Source organism: Lacerta agilis, chromosome 6, assembly GCF_009819535.1.
Source record: "Lacerta agilis isolate rLacAgi1 chromosome 6, rLacAgi1.pri, whole genome shotgun sequence".
NCBI classification, from domain to species: Eukaryota; Metazoa; Chordata; class Lepidosauria; order Squamata; family Lacertidae; genus Lacerta; species Lacerta agilis.
Window position 1 is genome coordinate 84,140,093 of NC_046317.1, and position 16,097 is coordinate 84,156,189.

The 16,097-nt window shown below is 43.4% G+C and overlaps 1 protein-coding gene across 6 annotated transcripts in view; it reads left to right on the top strand.

Annotated features, from left to right (window-relative positions):
* Window positions 1-16,097, top strand: part of CDH4 (cadherin 4) — a 763,202-nt gene that overhangs the window by 28,757 nt on the left and 718,348 nt on the right. The window lies entirely within an intron of this gene.

The following is a 16,097-nucleotide window of genomic DNA, read 5'->3' on the forward strand; positions in this document are numbered from 1 at the left end:
ATGCCAATCCTGTGCCTGATCTATACATCAAGGTCTTCAGTGGAGGGTGGGTGCCCTTGCCAGCTGAGCTGAAGCAGTTGGCTGCCAGAGAGGACTTTTTTGGTGGCATCCTGGTTTTGCAACACTCTCCCCAGAGAGGGCTAGCTAGCTACCTGTGTACCTTCTTTTAAGGCACCAGGTGAAGCTCTCTTTATTTTTTATTTTGGTGAGCCTTTAAGCTTGTTTTTCAATTACGATCCTGCTGACTGTGTGTTGTGCTGTTCCCACTGATTTTTGTAGCTTGTGTGGGGTCTCTGTGTTATATATTAACAGTTAAATTTATTTTTGTCAGGTGTTCTAAAACTATTTAACTGGGCAATGTCATAGCAAAACAGGGAGCTGCTTTATGAGTTTTTGGGAGGCATAAATATACCCCTAAAACAGTGTTTTTCAACCACTGTTCCGCGGCACACTAGTGTGCCGCGAGATGTTGCCTGGTGTGCCGTGGGAAAAATTGAAAAATTCAAGAGAATTACTTTATATATAGTCAATATAGGCACAGAGTTAAAATTTTTAACATTTTCTAATGGTGGTGTGCCTCGTGATTTTTTTCATGAAACAAGTGTGCCTTTGCCCAAAAAAGGTTGAAAAACACTGCCCTAAAATATATGGCGTCATTCAGTAAAGGCTTATAATTTAAACAAGCCCCTAAATTCCTGGGTGTTGCAGGGGCTGGAGTTCAAACCTGTGTCTTCACAGTCCAGGAAACCACATGGTAGAGGAGAAATCAAGAGGTAATCACTGGAAGGGTTGACATAACATAGACAGAGTCATGACACATCAAGATTGTCCATCAGTGAAGCAAAGGTTGCGCCAGTCACAAATGGGAGAGTTAGTAACACAGAAGACCGGTAGTTTTGGTTTAGGATTCCACTTTGCCTGATGTAAGTAAACAGGAAAAAAGTGTCAGTTTGGCAAGTCAGAGAAGGAGAAGTGGGGCTGCTCTCCAGTTGTGCGTTAGTGAAGAGAGACAAAAGAAGGGTTTGGGATTTCGGTTTTGGATGACGTAGGCTGGGAGGAGAGAGCACCATGTGGGATGGCTTGGGACATGGGACAGGCTATAACAAAGACAGAGCATGGCTGACTTCTCTGCTTGCAGACCCAAGCCTGCCGCACTTATGAGAGAAGCAAAGGACCCTCTGTGGTTCGAATCCCCATGATGGGGTGAGCTCCTGTTGCTCCTGCCAACCTATCAGTTTGAAAGCACACCAGTGCAAGTAGATAAATAGGTACCACTGCAGCAGGAAGGTAAACGGCATTTCCGTGTGCTTTGGCTTCCGTCATGGTGTTCGTTGTGCCAGAAGCGGTTTAGTCATGCTGGCACATGACCCAGAAAGCTGTCTGTGGACAAACGCCGGCTCCGTCGGCCTGAAAAGCGAGATGAGCGCCACACCCCATAGTTGCCTTTCATTGGACTTAACCACCCAGGTGTCCTTTACCTTTTACCTATATATGTGTAAATAAACAATCTATCTTAAAGACACCACAGTCTCCACAAAGGAAACAAAGACCCTGGTAAGTGTGTCTGGTACCCCAGTAAACTTGCACAGCTCAGAGGTTGGGGTGGGATGTAGCACTACCTTACACTAAGGCAAAGCATAGGTCCATGTAGTTTGGTACTGTCTACACTGATGGGGTCCCAGGCAGGGGACATCCCCAGCCCTAGCTGGAGATGCCAGGGATTGAACCTGGGACCTTCTGCATGCAAAGTAGATGCTCTGCCACTGATCCAGGGCCCTCTTCCCAACTAAGTCATACTCCGAGGAGACCCGCTGAAATCAATGGTCAAGTTATTAAAGTCCATTGGTGTCATCATTGTACTTTGAGTATGCCAAGCATATTTCCCTCAACAAATAAGCACGACCAAAAAGAAATGCTTGCGGTGCCATAGGAAAACAATTTCTCTATTGTAACACCCACCTCCTAAAGCCTTTTGCCTGTCCCTGGCTAAAATGCTCTGGCTGGCCTGCCACCCAGTCATTCTGAAATGGATGTGATGGTCACATCTGCTTCCTGTTCTCCCACTGTCTGCCTGATGTTGACTGCCTGCCTGCCTGCCTGCCTGCCAGCTCACCATCAGATCGGCTGTCTGCTGCCCATTCTTGGTCTGAGAGATGCTTTGCTGTGCCAGGCTGGTTTCACGCTTGCCTCCAGCCTCTCTGCTGCATCCCATTTGGTGGCAGTGAGTGCCAGTGGCAACAGAAGCCACCATCCTGTTTTATCCTCCAAAATGTCTGGCTGTGCAGGAGGCGATAATGCAATGTCTGTGAGCACTGACCATCTCTGTATTCCAACAAAGTGTCTTGTCAACCTCCCCCAACCCAAAAAGAAGCAGCTTTGGTCCCCAAACACAGCAAATGTGCCCAGTAAAATTTGTAAGATTCCTGTGTGTACAGTAGCCTTGGTCTCCATTAGCTGCATAGCAAGTAGGGCACAGTCACTGTAGCGCTCTCAGGGGCGGAATTAAGCAAAACTATTTGGCGAGACTGATAATCAGTCTTGCCCAAAGTTCTGTGGCCAACAGACTGTTCATATTTATTCAAATTGGACTCCTGCTACAGAAATAAATAGGTGTGCATGGGAACTTTGATGTTTACCATGGTTCCTGCTTGCTGGAGAACAGGGACTTGGAGCAAGCATTTGTTGTTCAGTCATTCAGTCGTGTCCGACTCTTCGTGACCCCATGGACCAGAGCACGCCAGGCACGCCTATCCTTCACTGCCTCCCGCAGTTTGGCCAAACTCATGCCAGTCACTTCGAGAACACTGTCCAACCATCTCATCCTCTGTCGTCCCCTTCTCCTTGTGCCCTCCATCTTTCCCAACATCAGGGTCTTTTCCAGGGAGTCTTCTCTTCTCATGAGGTGGCCAAAGTATTGGAGCCTCAACTTCAGGATCTGCCCTTCCAGTGAGCACTCAGGGCTGATTTCTTTAAGGATGGATATGTTTGATCTTTTTTGCAGTCCATGGGACTCTCAAGAGTCTCCTCCAGCACCATAATTCAAAAGCATCATTTCTTCGGTGAGCAAGCATATGACCACTATTTAAGGGTGAAGTGAAAGAGCCCATACATTGTATGGAAGAGGTCCCTGGCATTTCCTGTAAGTCACAGTAGAGACTCCTGGGCTAGATGGACCCAATGGTCCGGCTTGTTATAAGGCAACAACAATGTCTAGTATTTATGGTTCTGCAAAGGGTTTGGTGCTTCCCTCCTTGCTTCCTGGCCATTCTGTCTTCTTTTGGTAGAGGATACAGGGATGAAAGCTGAGCTTCAGAGATGGAGACTGAGAGGAGATATGATGGCCATCTTCAGATATATCAAGGGCTATCACATGGAAGAGAGAACAAGCATGTTCTCTCCTGCTCTGGAGGGTAGGACTCAAACCAGTGTCTTCAAGTTTCAATAAAGGAGATTCTGATTAAACATATGGAGAAACTTTATTGACAGTAAGAGCTGTTTGACTGTGGACGGTCTCCCTGGAGGTTTTTAAGCAGAGGTTGGATGGTCATCTGTCATGGATGCTTTAGCTGAGATTCCTGCACTGCAGCGGGTTGGACTAGATTTCCTGGTACCTAAACATACAGACAGGGACCCAGGTGGCGCTGTGGGTTAAACCACAGAGTCTAGGGCTTGCTGATCAGAAGGTAGGCGGTTCGAATCCCTGCCATGGGGTGAGCTCCCGTTGCTTGGTCCCAGCTTCTGCCCACCTAGCAGTTTGAAAGCACATCAAAGTGCAAGTAGATAAATAGGTACTGCTCTGGAGGGAAGGTAAATGGTGTTTCCGTGCACTGCTCTGGTTCGCCCTAGCATAGCTGTCAACTTTTCCTTTTTCTTGCAAGGAATCCTATTTGGAATAAGGGAATTTCCCTTTTTTAAAAAAAGGAAAAAGTTGACAGCTATGGAATAGGAGCCTGCTAACTCACAATTTAAGGTATAGCTTTCAGGATTCTTTAAAGGAAGCCATGATTGCCTAAAGTAGCATAAGAGTCTTAAAATATACATTGTGGATGGGGCTTTTTTCTCCCCCCCCCAGTCACTCCACAAAAGTGGCTTTTAGCAGTTCTTGAATTGATGTCCCAGCCAAAATATTTTCAATTGCAGAGCTTCTGTCTGGTTGCATTTTAAGTTCCCGACACTGCTTTCCCTTTTGTTATGGAATAACTTGTGGAGGAAACCATTTTTTTAAAAAATAGCAAGACAGGGTGCTGCTGCTTATAAACAAATGATCTATGCAAAGCTTTTTATCAGTTTTACCAGTCAAGTTGGTCTCTGTGGTATCTTGCTATGGGCCTTTTACAACAAATACAGGTCAAGCAATCGATGAAGTAAAATGGGTTTTCGCTCTAGCTTGGAAAGTAATGTGATTTGGGGTTTCCAGGCATCTTTTAAGAAGAAAAGCAGCACAACACACTGCATTTCTACTTAGGGAAACAAACATATTTCTTTCTTTCTTTCTTTTAAAAAGAAGAATAAACAAACCGGATTCGAAACATGATGCATCACAAAACCCAAGATTTTGTAAGTTGTTTGGCATTATTAGGAACAAGTGTCTGAGCTGAAAACAGGAATTGTTTTAGATCTTGCTTGCTGGTTTTTTATCTGTCACATTTTGTAAGCATCCTTCCCTTCTACTAAGCCTATCGGGATGGCAAACCTTCTGTTCTCAACCCTTCCTTTTTTCACAGGACAACTTCCAAAGGGCCATGCTCAGGGTATGTTACATCATTATTATGTCTCCTTTCAGCCCAGAAAGACACCCCAAGGCAGCTCACAAACAATGCAAATGCAAACACGCCAGTGCAAATTCAGAACAATAAAAATCCAACTAAATATTAATGCCTGGAATACGGTGTCCAGTTCTGGGCGCCACAATTTAAGAAGGATATTGACAAGCTAGGATGTGTGCAGAGGAGGGCAGCCAAGATGATCAAGGGTCTGCAAACCAAGCCTTGTGAAGAATGGTTGAAGGAGCTGGGTTTATTTAGCCTGGAGAAGAGGAGACATGGAGGAGATATGACAGCTAGGGCTGTTTTTCAGCCAGAACTCACCAGAACGTAGTTCTGGCAGCTCTCAGGTGGGCACCATTGCCATTCTCAGAGAACAAGGGAGGTGTTCAGGATGAGTTCTGTCATCTCTATTTCTAGAAAAATAGCACTAAGCAGGCTTAAATCCTCCTTGCAGCCACCATAACTCCTCACTAGAAGATTTGACTGAACTGTTTTTTCTCTTTCTTTCTCCCTTTGTTGAGCTCCATCTTCAATTGCTTCCAGCTGCTCTGGGTCCTGTTGAACAGGGTGCTTTAACACTGAGTTGCAGTCCAACCAGATAATAAAATAAAAATAGAACTCTAAAAGTTGGTGTTGTGCTCCTGATGTTACCAAGTTTAAATTAGCTTAATGACAACCATTTAAAACAAACAAAACAGCACAGCTCAGAATTGCCATTGCACTCCAAGCTCCACCTCAGGCATAGATCCAAAAATTCATTAGAAAATTTAGAAATTCACTGACAAGCTCAGAAAAATCAAGGCAATTAAAAAAAAGAAGGCGTTACCAGAGCAAGTTGCTATCTCCCTTCTCAAGACACTCACTCGGACTCATTCAAATAACAAAGTCCAGTGAAAGACACAGGCTTCTGTTGAGCAGAGGTTTGGCTTTGCAAAAGTTATCACGTTTACAGACTTGTTATTTAGCCATGCAGGCAATTTTTTTGTACCCCCCCCAAATTCTTCCCATCAATGATCTAGTTTCTCCCTGCTTCCTGAAATTAAGCTAGGGAATTTGGAAGAGGGGATCCTCAATACCCTTGAAAGTTTATTCAGCCCCCAAATCTGTTGTTCTGTCCCTCTCCTCTCTTTCACACCCGATCATAGAGTTGGAAGGCCTCTTCCCCCCATACTGGTCCTGGGCAATGTATCAATATATCTCCCAGGCCTACACTGACCTCCTCCTCCTGGGACCTGCAGGAATTCTAGGTAGTAGAGGCTGCTAAACAGAGAAGCAAACTTCCCCTACTCTCTGGAATATGTGCAGAAGTCTGATGCAGTAATGAGACGCAACAGTCCAAAGTGGATAACCTGAAGCAGAAGATTGCAAGCAATTTCACTGAGTTGTACAGTGTAGTTAGGGGTTGGTGGCATGGGAGAAGACTGTGTGTGCATGTGGGAGGGCACCACCTCATTTTGCCCTAATACCAAACCTCCACTGTGGGTGGATGTGGGTTTTCCTATAATTTTACCTCTACAACAACCCTGGGAGGCAGATGAACCAGAGGGTAGTGAATGGCCCAAGTTATGTTTATTGGGTAGGGGGAAGATTCGTTCAACAGTCGAGAAGTGGGGACCACAGTGGGACATCCTCTTTGAGTTTGACTAGAGCTTTCTCGTTAGCCGCTCTTGTGTTTGCTGTGAAGTCATCATTCAAGGAGTGGAAGGCACCTTCCATGTGCAGAAGGACACCTTCTGAATGCAACACTCTGGGTGAAGAATGGGTGTCAAATGCAGCAATAACAACAACCCATTATGCATGTGCTGCTTTGTCTGCATCCCGAAAGGCCACAGTCCTTGGGGGCCCATTATCATGTGGCGCTCCCAAATAGTCTTATTCAAGTCTGCGGGAATACTTTGGAGTAAGTGGTTTGGGCCCTTTGGGTATTGTCAATAATTCATCTGGCAGCTCTTGTCTACTGAGCTCTCCTATAATCAGCTTTACCACAGCCTCGTTCGTGTGGGCACTGATGGCACTTAAAACCAATCTAAAGATCTCTACGTTGCTTTCCATTGCTTTGAGAGTGCCGGGGTAATGCAGGTTCTGATTATTCTTGCTTTGTGTGTTTGCCATCTTCAAGCAAAGCCAGACTGTTATTTCAGCACTCAGAATGCCCTCCTGAGCCTTTAAAACGTCTGTGGAAAGCCATAAAAAGAGATACAAATCTTTGCAATGCATGCATACCCCCTAAAGGGTACATTACTTTATTCATAAAAAAAACAAAGCACAACTTGCTTAATTCTGAGGGTATTACGGAGAGTGTTCTTGTATTAATTCAATATAAATATGGGCACCTGCCGTTTTGATAATGGAGAGGCCTGGGGAAGGCACACAGTGGATTAGGCTGTGCATCTCCTCTGGTTTAAAGCCATGTTATCCCCAAGGAGTCCTGGTTTATGTTACAACTGGCAACTTTTAAGTGCAGCTCGGGAGCCCAGATTGAATCACTCAGTATTGTTCAGCTTCTGCCCAAACTGTACTCTAAATGGAACGAAAGCTTCGCTGTATAGTACAAAGGCAGGCTTAAAACACATCACTGTCTGCAGCTCAGTCTGCATGTAACATCAAGCCAAACACTGGCTTTATGGAAACATGTGAGCATTGAGGCTCACAGGGTGGCAGTTGGACCCTTGGATGTCGTCGTCGTCTTTGGCGATCACTCGTAGCCGAGTAAGATTGTCTTCCATGAACACAGTCTTAACGGTGTGTCCGTAGGTGACTGTGGAGGCCAATTTCCACCCTTGGATGACAAGGGAGTCAAAGGTGTGCTAAAGGAGGATAAGGAGATTGCAAAGAAACTGAATGAATTCTTTGTATCTGTCTTCACAACAGAAAATATAGGGCATATCCCAGTGTCTAAAGGAGCTTTTGCAGGAGTGATGAGACACTCCCTTTCGGCAGATAGCGGTGAGCAGAGATGAAGTTCTAGGCCTAAGAGAAAAAAAACAAAAACTGACAAATCACCAGGTTTTCTAACAAAGTTATGTAACTTGTCCTCATAGCAGCCTCTACACCTGAGGAATGGAAAGTAGCCAATGTAACACCAATTTTTATAAAGGGGTGCAAATGGGATCCTGGAAATTACAGGCTCATTAGCTTGATGTCTGTCCCTAGGAAACCCGTGGAAAGTATTGTCGAAGATCAAAAAGCTAAGCTTATAGAAGAACAACCCTTGCTGAAGCCGAGCCAGCATGGCTTCTGCAAGGGCAAATCCCTTCTCACAAACCTTTGGGAGTTCTTTGAGAGTGCCAACAAGCATACTAATCATAGGGGCATGTTTCATATCCCTATTCTCTTCTGTGTCCAAAAGTATGAGGACTCAGTATCCACAGTCGATGCTAACTCAACAGGCTAGGGCAGCTTTCACCAACCTTATGTCCTTGAGATGTTGCTGGACTCCAGCTCTCATCTACCCCATCCAGCAAGATCAGGAGTGATGGGAGTCACAATCAAAACACTTGAGGAGCACAAGGTTAGGAAAGGCTGGGCTAGGACCTAACCACTGCTGTGAATTCCTTGATGTCCCAAGGCTCTTTCTTTAGCCTGTTTAGGATAAAGCTTACAGTGGCTTGTGTGGGTATGGAGTTTGCATTACAAATTGCAGGTGCACTTTCAAGCATACCGATCAGTTTCTTTAAACATGCATGCTCATTTGTCTTTCTATCCTACAGCTATCTTAAAATACTTAAACATTCTTTGTAATATATCATTTCAAGCATTGTCTTCCTCCCCTGATGATCTGTACTGCCCTGTAACTTGTCTGCTCCTCAGATCAAAATTAATAGCAAGAGCAGCAGCATGTTGGTTGCCAGTCCATTGTTTGCATGGCACCTGAAAACCGCTTCAGTATGGAGAATCCGGTCATTCTGCTTTTTCATGCAGGACAGAGCCAGGTATTTTTTAAAAACAAATTCTCACAGCCTGGCAAAGTAACAGTAGCTTCTGCTGAGTAGCAGGAGAATAGCTACTGTATTCTGAATTCTGGGGGAGGACAATGGCACCCAGAACAGAGCATAAGATAAAAGTCCACTCTTTATTGTAGTGAACTCTTGAGATAACTTGACCATAGCAGGGATTCCTGTTTATCTGAAACCCAGTTCTATAGCATCCTTAGACCTTGGGCTTAGCCTGCTGTGTTCATTTCATAGCACTTACTAGCTCATAACAACAAAACCTTCCTTTTTATCATGAATGTTCTTTTGGGGCAGGCCTGCCAGCTTCATTATAAGCGTGTAACGCTTTGGAAGTAGGAAAGCTATTTTGATTGCCTGGTCAATTCACAATAAGATGAGATTTTGTTAACTCAGCGACGTAGCACAAATGGGATGTGCTTAATTACAAGAACTCCCTTGGGATGAAGGTCATCTTTGATTGGCTGTTCTCTGGTGTGTTGGAAGTATTTCCAAAATGCTGGACAATAAGCACAGTGAGCTAATGGAAAATGCCACTTGGTGTTATGCTCTTTGACACATGATGTCAATCATGAAGCTAAAATAATGCCCCTCTTGTGTAGGGATTGGGCTTAGGTTAGGTACCCAACTACCAATGGGCCACTTGGCAATTAGGTCAACTAGTAGGACTTCTAAGGCCCTATTAATGTGATGCTTGCAAATAATGCTGGAACTATGTCTGGATGCAGCATAACCAATCAGTATTATTTAGTCAATGTACAGTCAATGCCTTGCAAGTCAAACATTTTGGCTCCTGAATGCCGCAAATCTGGAAGTGAGTGTTCCGGTTTGCGAACGTTCTTTGGAACCTGAATGTCTGACGTGACTTCCACAGCCTCCAATTGGCCGCAGGAGCTTCCTGCAGCCAATCGGAAGCCACACCTTGGTTTCTGAATGTTTTCGAAGTTGAATGGACTTCTGGAACGGACTCTGTTCGACTTTCAAGGTACCACTGTATATATTTAAGTTTCGTTTTATTATTTAGGCACACGTTACCTCACTATTGTTCATGGTTTTTAAAATAATAATAATATCATTACAAATCACAGAACATAAGCTATCAGTAAAATATTAGCAACAGTAATAATAAAGCCACAGATTTAGTACTATACAGGTGAAACTCAAAAAATTAGAATATCGTGGGAAAGTCCATTTATGTAAGCAATTGTTTTCGTTAGCTACTGGAGTTTAATATATCAGATAGACTCATGACATGCAAAGCGAGATATGTCAAGCCTTTGCTTGTTATAAATGTGATGATTATGTTGTCCAGCTGATGAAAACCCCAACATTGAAATTGTTAATTTGGGGTTCTCATCAGCTGTACGCCATAATCACCACAACCATAACAAATAAAGGCTTGACATATCTTGCTTTGCATGTCATGAGTCTATCTCATATATTAGTTTCACCTTTTAAGCTGAATTACTGAAAGAAATGAACCTTTCCACGATATTCTAATTTTTCGAGTTTCACCTGTAAAACAAAAGACTCAAGGCTCAAAAGCAGTATAACCAAAGCCACCAAAAACTAGACGTAATAAGTAAATTTCTGCTAAGCAGTGGACTCGCAACAAACATGTGACCATTCATGCCTTCTGGAGGATAATGTTCCAGAACGGGGATGTCACTAGTGTATTATAGCCATTTGGTTCTTTCTCTCTTGGGTCTTCATGTGCCTGGGCTGATACTCCATTAATGTCCTCTCCATCTTATGCTCTTAAAATGGTTGGTCACCTTTAGCTGAGAGCCACAGGGGGGAAGCCCTTTGGTTTCTGTGCCAAGGGCTCACATCCTTGCCAGATGCCAGCTTTACATAATACTGGAGGAAGTTGGAGAAGGAGAAGAAAAGTCTCACTTGCGATCGGGAGCACCAGCTGAGTCTCCTCCACCGAATACGCAGCCCCACCATCCCAGAACACTTCTTCAGGTTAAGTGAAAGTTCATGCTTGAAATCATTAAAAACAGATTAGTTATGCTTAATTGAGCATGTAAATGGATCATGTGGTTTCAGGTTTTGTTTTGGCTTTTTTTTAGAAAAGGGAAGGATAGACTGTTGAAGACTGATCTTGCCCAAGTGTGCATGCAATAGAAGGGCATGCTAAAAGACTGAAAACTAACTTTTAAAAACCAAATAAAAAGATTCCTTCTAGTAGCACCTTAGAGACCAACTAAGTTTGTTCTTGGTATGAGCTTTTATGTGCATGCACACTTCTTCAAAACCAGTTGAATGCACCGGCAATGCAGCATTTCAAGTATTTATTACCCAAATGCATTATCTTTGCACTTTGTGAAATCTCACCCACTTTCAGTATTACTGTGGCGATCACACAGGGCCCCCAGTCATTCCACGGACTATTGACTATACCGCTGCCACCAACCAGCTCCTCCCTGGTAAACACTGAGTCTCAGTCAGATTTTAAAGTTGAACAAAGATTGTCAAGTTTATTCTCACTCAGCAACATGCTTTTGATATTAATTACACTGTTACACTTTATGCTCTCATTCTCATTCCTATCTATAGCTCACTCTAACTCTTCTACCTCTCCACCACAAAGTTCCACACACCACCCTCACAGCCACCAACCACCAACTGAACTCTCTGACTGATCTCTCTCTAACCCCAACTGAACTAACTGCCAAAACCTCTGTGCTGAGTCTTAAAACAGCTAGACTCTGCCCCTGGGTTTTTATTGGTCAGTGTATTAACCCTTTCACACTCTCCCCCAATATGACATCACCATAATGAGTGGGCAAATGGCACAATTACATTTGAATCTGTCCCTTTCTAGAGTGTGTACCAGGGAGAGAGACCCTGTAAAGAGGCATTTCAAATTGTTCAGCTTCAAAATTCCAAAAAATGAAGGTTGCTAACAAGTTGTAACATGACTTGGCAATACAAAATATATATTGTTTAAAATAATATTTAGTTTTGCTTGGTGAGTAAAATATGTGTAAAATTGCACAAAAATAATTAAAAATGATTGCCAAGGACTTGCATTTATATTACCTATTAATATTAGTTTTATTTATTAGTTTTATTTAGCATTAAGTGATATTTTCAGAAGCTAAAATTAAAATTATTTGGTTTTCCAAAAGTAGCTTATGTGCCTCTTCATCAAACGTGGACTTACCAAGCTAAATGTTGTCCGGTCACAAATAGCAGATCTGAATTCCTCACACCCCAGAAAATAATTTTATGATACATACTGAATAAATTTGCAAAAATTGAGTTTCACCTCCTAAAATGACAAAATGGGGCAAATGAAGTATGGGTGGAAGGTGTTTTAATCAACAGCAGGACCTGTCTCTCTGAACCTCAGGAGACATTTTTTGCAGACAGCTTTTGGCTGCTCCCCTCCCTCCGTAAGTCCTAGCCCTGTATCAATCTCTCATGGATACCTTTGTCTGATATCTGCAAATACTTCTAGTGCTCAGTAATATATCCTTTTCCGCTGGCATCACTTTACATCTGCAGTTCTGAGCACCTCTTTGGAATGCTACCAACAACTACTGAGCTTTCATTTGACCTTGGCTTCTGTTGGGGTTGAATGAGCCTCTAACACAAAATATGATGATGATGGCAATAGCTACTGTACCATACAGAGCTATGTATTCACTACATTGCTGGGCTGACAAGGACTGATGCTTCTGGCTCCTTGAACCTTCCTTCTTGCTTCCATCGCTTGGGAAGAGTCACTACTTTCTTTGGTGTTTGGGCACTCAAAAACCCATGCTTCTTCCACAGCCTTCGTCTTGCTTGATCTTTGGGTGTGGTGGGTAGCAGTAGGGTAGGGTTCCAGTGTGGTCTGTTTCATGCCTCTGTCATGAACTACCTGAGAGTTGCACCTTGGCCATCCCTATTGTAAAGTGCCCTGTCTTAGACCAGGTGGGCAGATGATATAATTTGTGGAGTCTTTTCATTCTCTAAAAGGCCGCTATTCTATCCTGTCCATTGGGATTTCAGATTTCCACTTGGATCATGACAGGTGCATGATCTGGGGATAGATGAGACAACGTAGTCCCTTTATCTCTGGGGAGACTTAACAACGAAGGGAAAGGTGATAAGAACAGGGCCAAGGCTCCGAACTTCAGACAGAAGCCCAGCAACTTCACATTGCAAGACTTAATGGGGGAAATTGGGGTGTGTGTGTGTGGGGGGGGGGAATCAGCTGCAGTAAATTAATAAAACAAGGTGCCGTTGCAAATTTAATTAAATGGGCACAAAATTACAGAAACAATTGGAGTTGCTTAAAATGTGTGATGCCTTGGGAAAGAATGGGTTTCTACACACTGGGCCAGAATGGCAGATGTGCAACCACCTCAGAATGGAAAGTTATGCCCAGAATCTGGGTAGAATCTGGGGGTCAGATGACAGCACAGGAGCTGTGGAGGTGAGGTTCCAGAGTGGTGCATCATGTCCAGATGGGGGAGCCACAGGTTATAAATGAGAGAGTTGGCAGCCACCATAAGAGATGTCAATCCTAAAGCAAGGAAAAACAGCCAAACAGCCTAGCCAATACATCTTACAGACCCATCCCCTGGTCTTATACCTATTCACACATTGCACTGAACACATGTACAAACTGTCTCTACACTTGTAAGTCTGACTTGTTGTGTACAGACTGTGCATTTACTAAATGTAATGTGTGAACACCCATAGTCAGGGTTTTTTTAGGGTGTGTTCCCCAGAAAAGCTTCCCCTAAAAAGGTCAATAAGTTCTATCACCTCTTTGTCTAGGAAAAAAGCCCTGCCCATAGTAACAAAACTCATCAGAGCAAGGGAAACAGATGTTGGCCAGGCAAGAACAGAACTCTGTGTTTATTTCCTTCAAGTGGTGCTGTGGACAGCTCCTCCTTTAACAAGAAGTTCACAGTGTAGATTGGGAATCCTGAGCCTCAATGAAGGCTTTTGGTCCTCCCATTCAGAGCATGAACCACTGCCTCTTTCCCTATTGCTATTGGTTTCCTATATGCATAAACCTCACCATGGTTTTTGCTAGACTTTGCCCAGAAGTTGCACTACCAATTGGCATCTGAGGGCAGGACTTTTCTTCAAGGATGACTGTCCACCATGACCCAGTGTCTTACTGAGGACCCCCCCCAATTAGCTTTCAAGGAGCCCCAAGGGATCCTCATAACATGTTTGAATGTCACTGATATAGAGAATACACATTTGAAACTGGGTCCAGTCTTTTGGTGCCCTTGGCACTCGTCCCATCATGCTGCCCTCCCCTCTTGCCATTCCTTCTGGCTGCTGCACTGTGGTGGGAGCCATACACTGAACTGTGGCTACTGCTCCTCGCTCTCCTATTACGCCTGACCAGGAAGCTTCCATAATGTACAGCTGGTCTTGGCTATAGAGTTTTTTTTACGCAGCCTTCACCACAGGGTCCCAGGGTGGGTGACAGCAAAATATTGATGGTAGAGCATGAGACAGAGGATGCCCTCTGCTAGGCTGCCATTTCTGAACCTCTGAGAGTGATGGAACTACCAAGAGATCCCCCTCTGCTGATCTGAACACCTGAGAGATTCCATAGGGAAGGACAGGGTCTTCCTGATTATTTGAGGCATAAGTCTTTTAGGGCCTTAAACACTAATGTAAGCACTCTTGAATTTGGCCCAGGAGCAATCTGGCAAGAATTTTAAAATGGGGATCGTCTGAGTTCTAGATGAAACCCCGGCCAGAAATCTGTGTGCTGTAATTTGTTCTCAAGGGCAGCCCCACATACAACACTCTGTAGCAATCTGATGCAGAAGTTACCAGAGCAATGGAATACATTGGCCAAGCCACCTCTGTCCAAAAGCAGCTGTAGCAGGCAGACCAGCCACACCTGGAACCAGGCACTCATACCCACCAAGGCCACCTGAGCCTCCAATGACCATTTTGGACCTGGAATCTAAATACTATTATGTATATAGTGCATTAACTGATTTACCCCATGAAAAATTATATATACATTATCCTACACATAATACATATATGTTTAATCATACATTAAGATATATACCCCATGAATACCCTTATATATACTAGTATCTATATATAGTACATAATACATAACTGCTTTCTGTACATAATACCATACGAGTATTATTTAAGTATTATATCCTGTTTATCTGATTTAAGAACGTTATATATACATCGTGCATTACTGTGCGAATTCATGAATATCCACTAATCACTACCCTCCATAATCTTACATTCAGACATTATCTGAAATATTTCTCTTCAATACGGAAGTGTATTTTTTACCCGGTTATTTATTGATCTGGCTTCTCAAGGAGAATCACCAACCCCTGTATGTAAGGCTCTTTCAAGTCCCATTCTAATGTTGGGAGTACCATTTTTTTTTTTCTGTGGCAGGACAATGAACTCCCTGCAGCTACTCCTTTTCTGGTTGATAGCTGGGCATCACTCTGATGTTCACCTTGCTGTAATGCTGTCTTAGGAAGCCCTCTCCCTGTGTCCCTTGCTCCTCTGACTGGTTACAAGAGGCCAGAATGCCCTGTAGATTCCACCTTGTTGCTCTTGCCTCCGAAATCACGAAAAGCTTATGTGAAAACTGGGGTGCGGCCAAAGTAATTCATTCCTCCTTCAAATGAAATGGGAACAAAGCTTAAGAAATTTGCACAGATAAAAGCAAAACTGCCAACTTTTATCTTTCCAACCAGTGCAAGTATCTAATTGCATTGTTTTTTTCCACTTGTATTATATCAGAAAGGCAGACCATACATGTGGTTATCTTTCAGTTCCCTTATTGCTTTTGAGCTTTATCAGTGTAGTGTTTTTTATTATTAACCACCTCTTTTCTCCCCAACTCGTTTTAAATACAAAGCTGGACAAATTTTACAATTAAGTGTTATCAATACCGAACACTCCCCCATCCCTCAATGACTATAATCCCTGGTGTGATAGAGGAATGTAGTTAACGTGGATGGCTTTCATTCTCCCACCCCCACCCTAAAAAAAACCCACAAATGGGTGGGGGGTTGATCCTTAACAGTTGTCTATGACCTAGTTCTATTCCATCAGCTAGGACTGTGGAAGGAAAGGCTTATCTATTTATTTCTGAACGTATTGTGGTTTTAATCTAAACCTACTTTCTCCCGATGGAATTGCTATTCAGAAGGCTTTGGTCTCTCTCTTTGGGAAGCTATTTGATTTCTGAAGTTCTTACAAAGAAGGAAGGGATTTGATATTGTGGTGTTTGTGATAAGGTTGGTTCTCATACAGAGTTACCCATTATTGTGTCTTCTGAATAGTTGGCTATGCAAAAGCAGTTCCTTGCCCTCTGAGGAAGAGTGCCCGTCCTGCCCTATGCGTGGGCAAAGTGACTCGA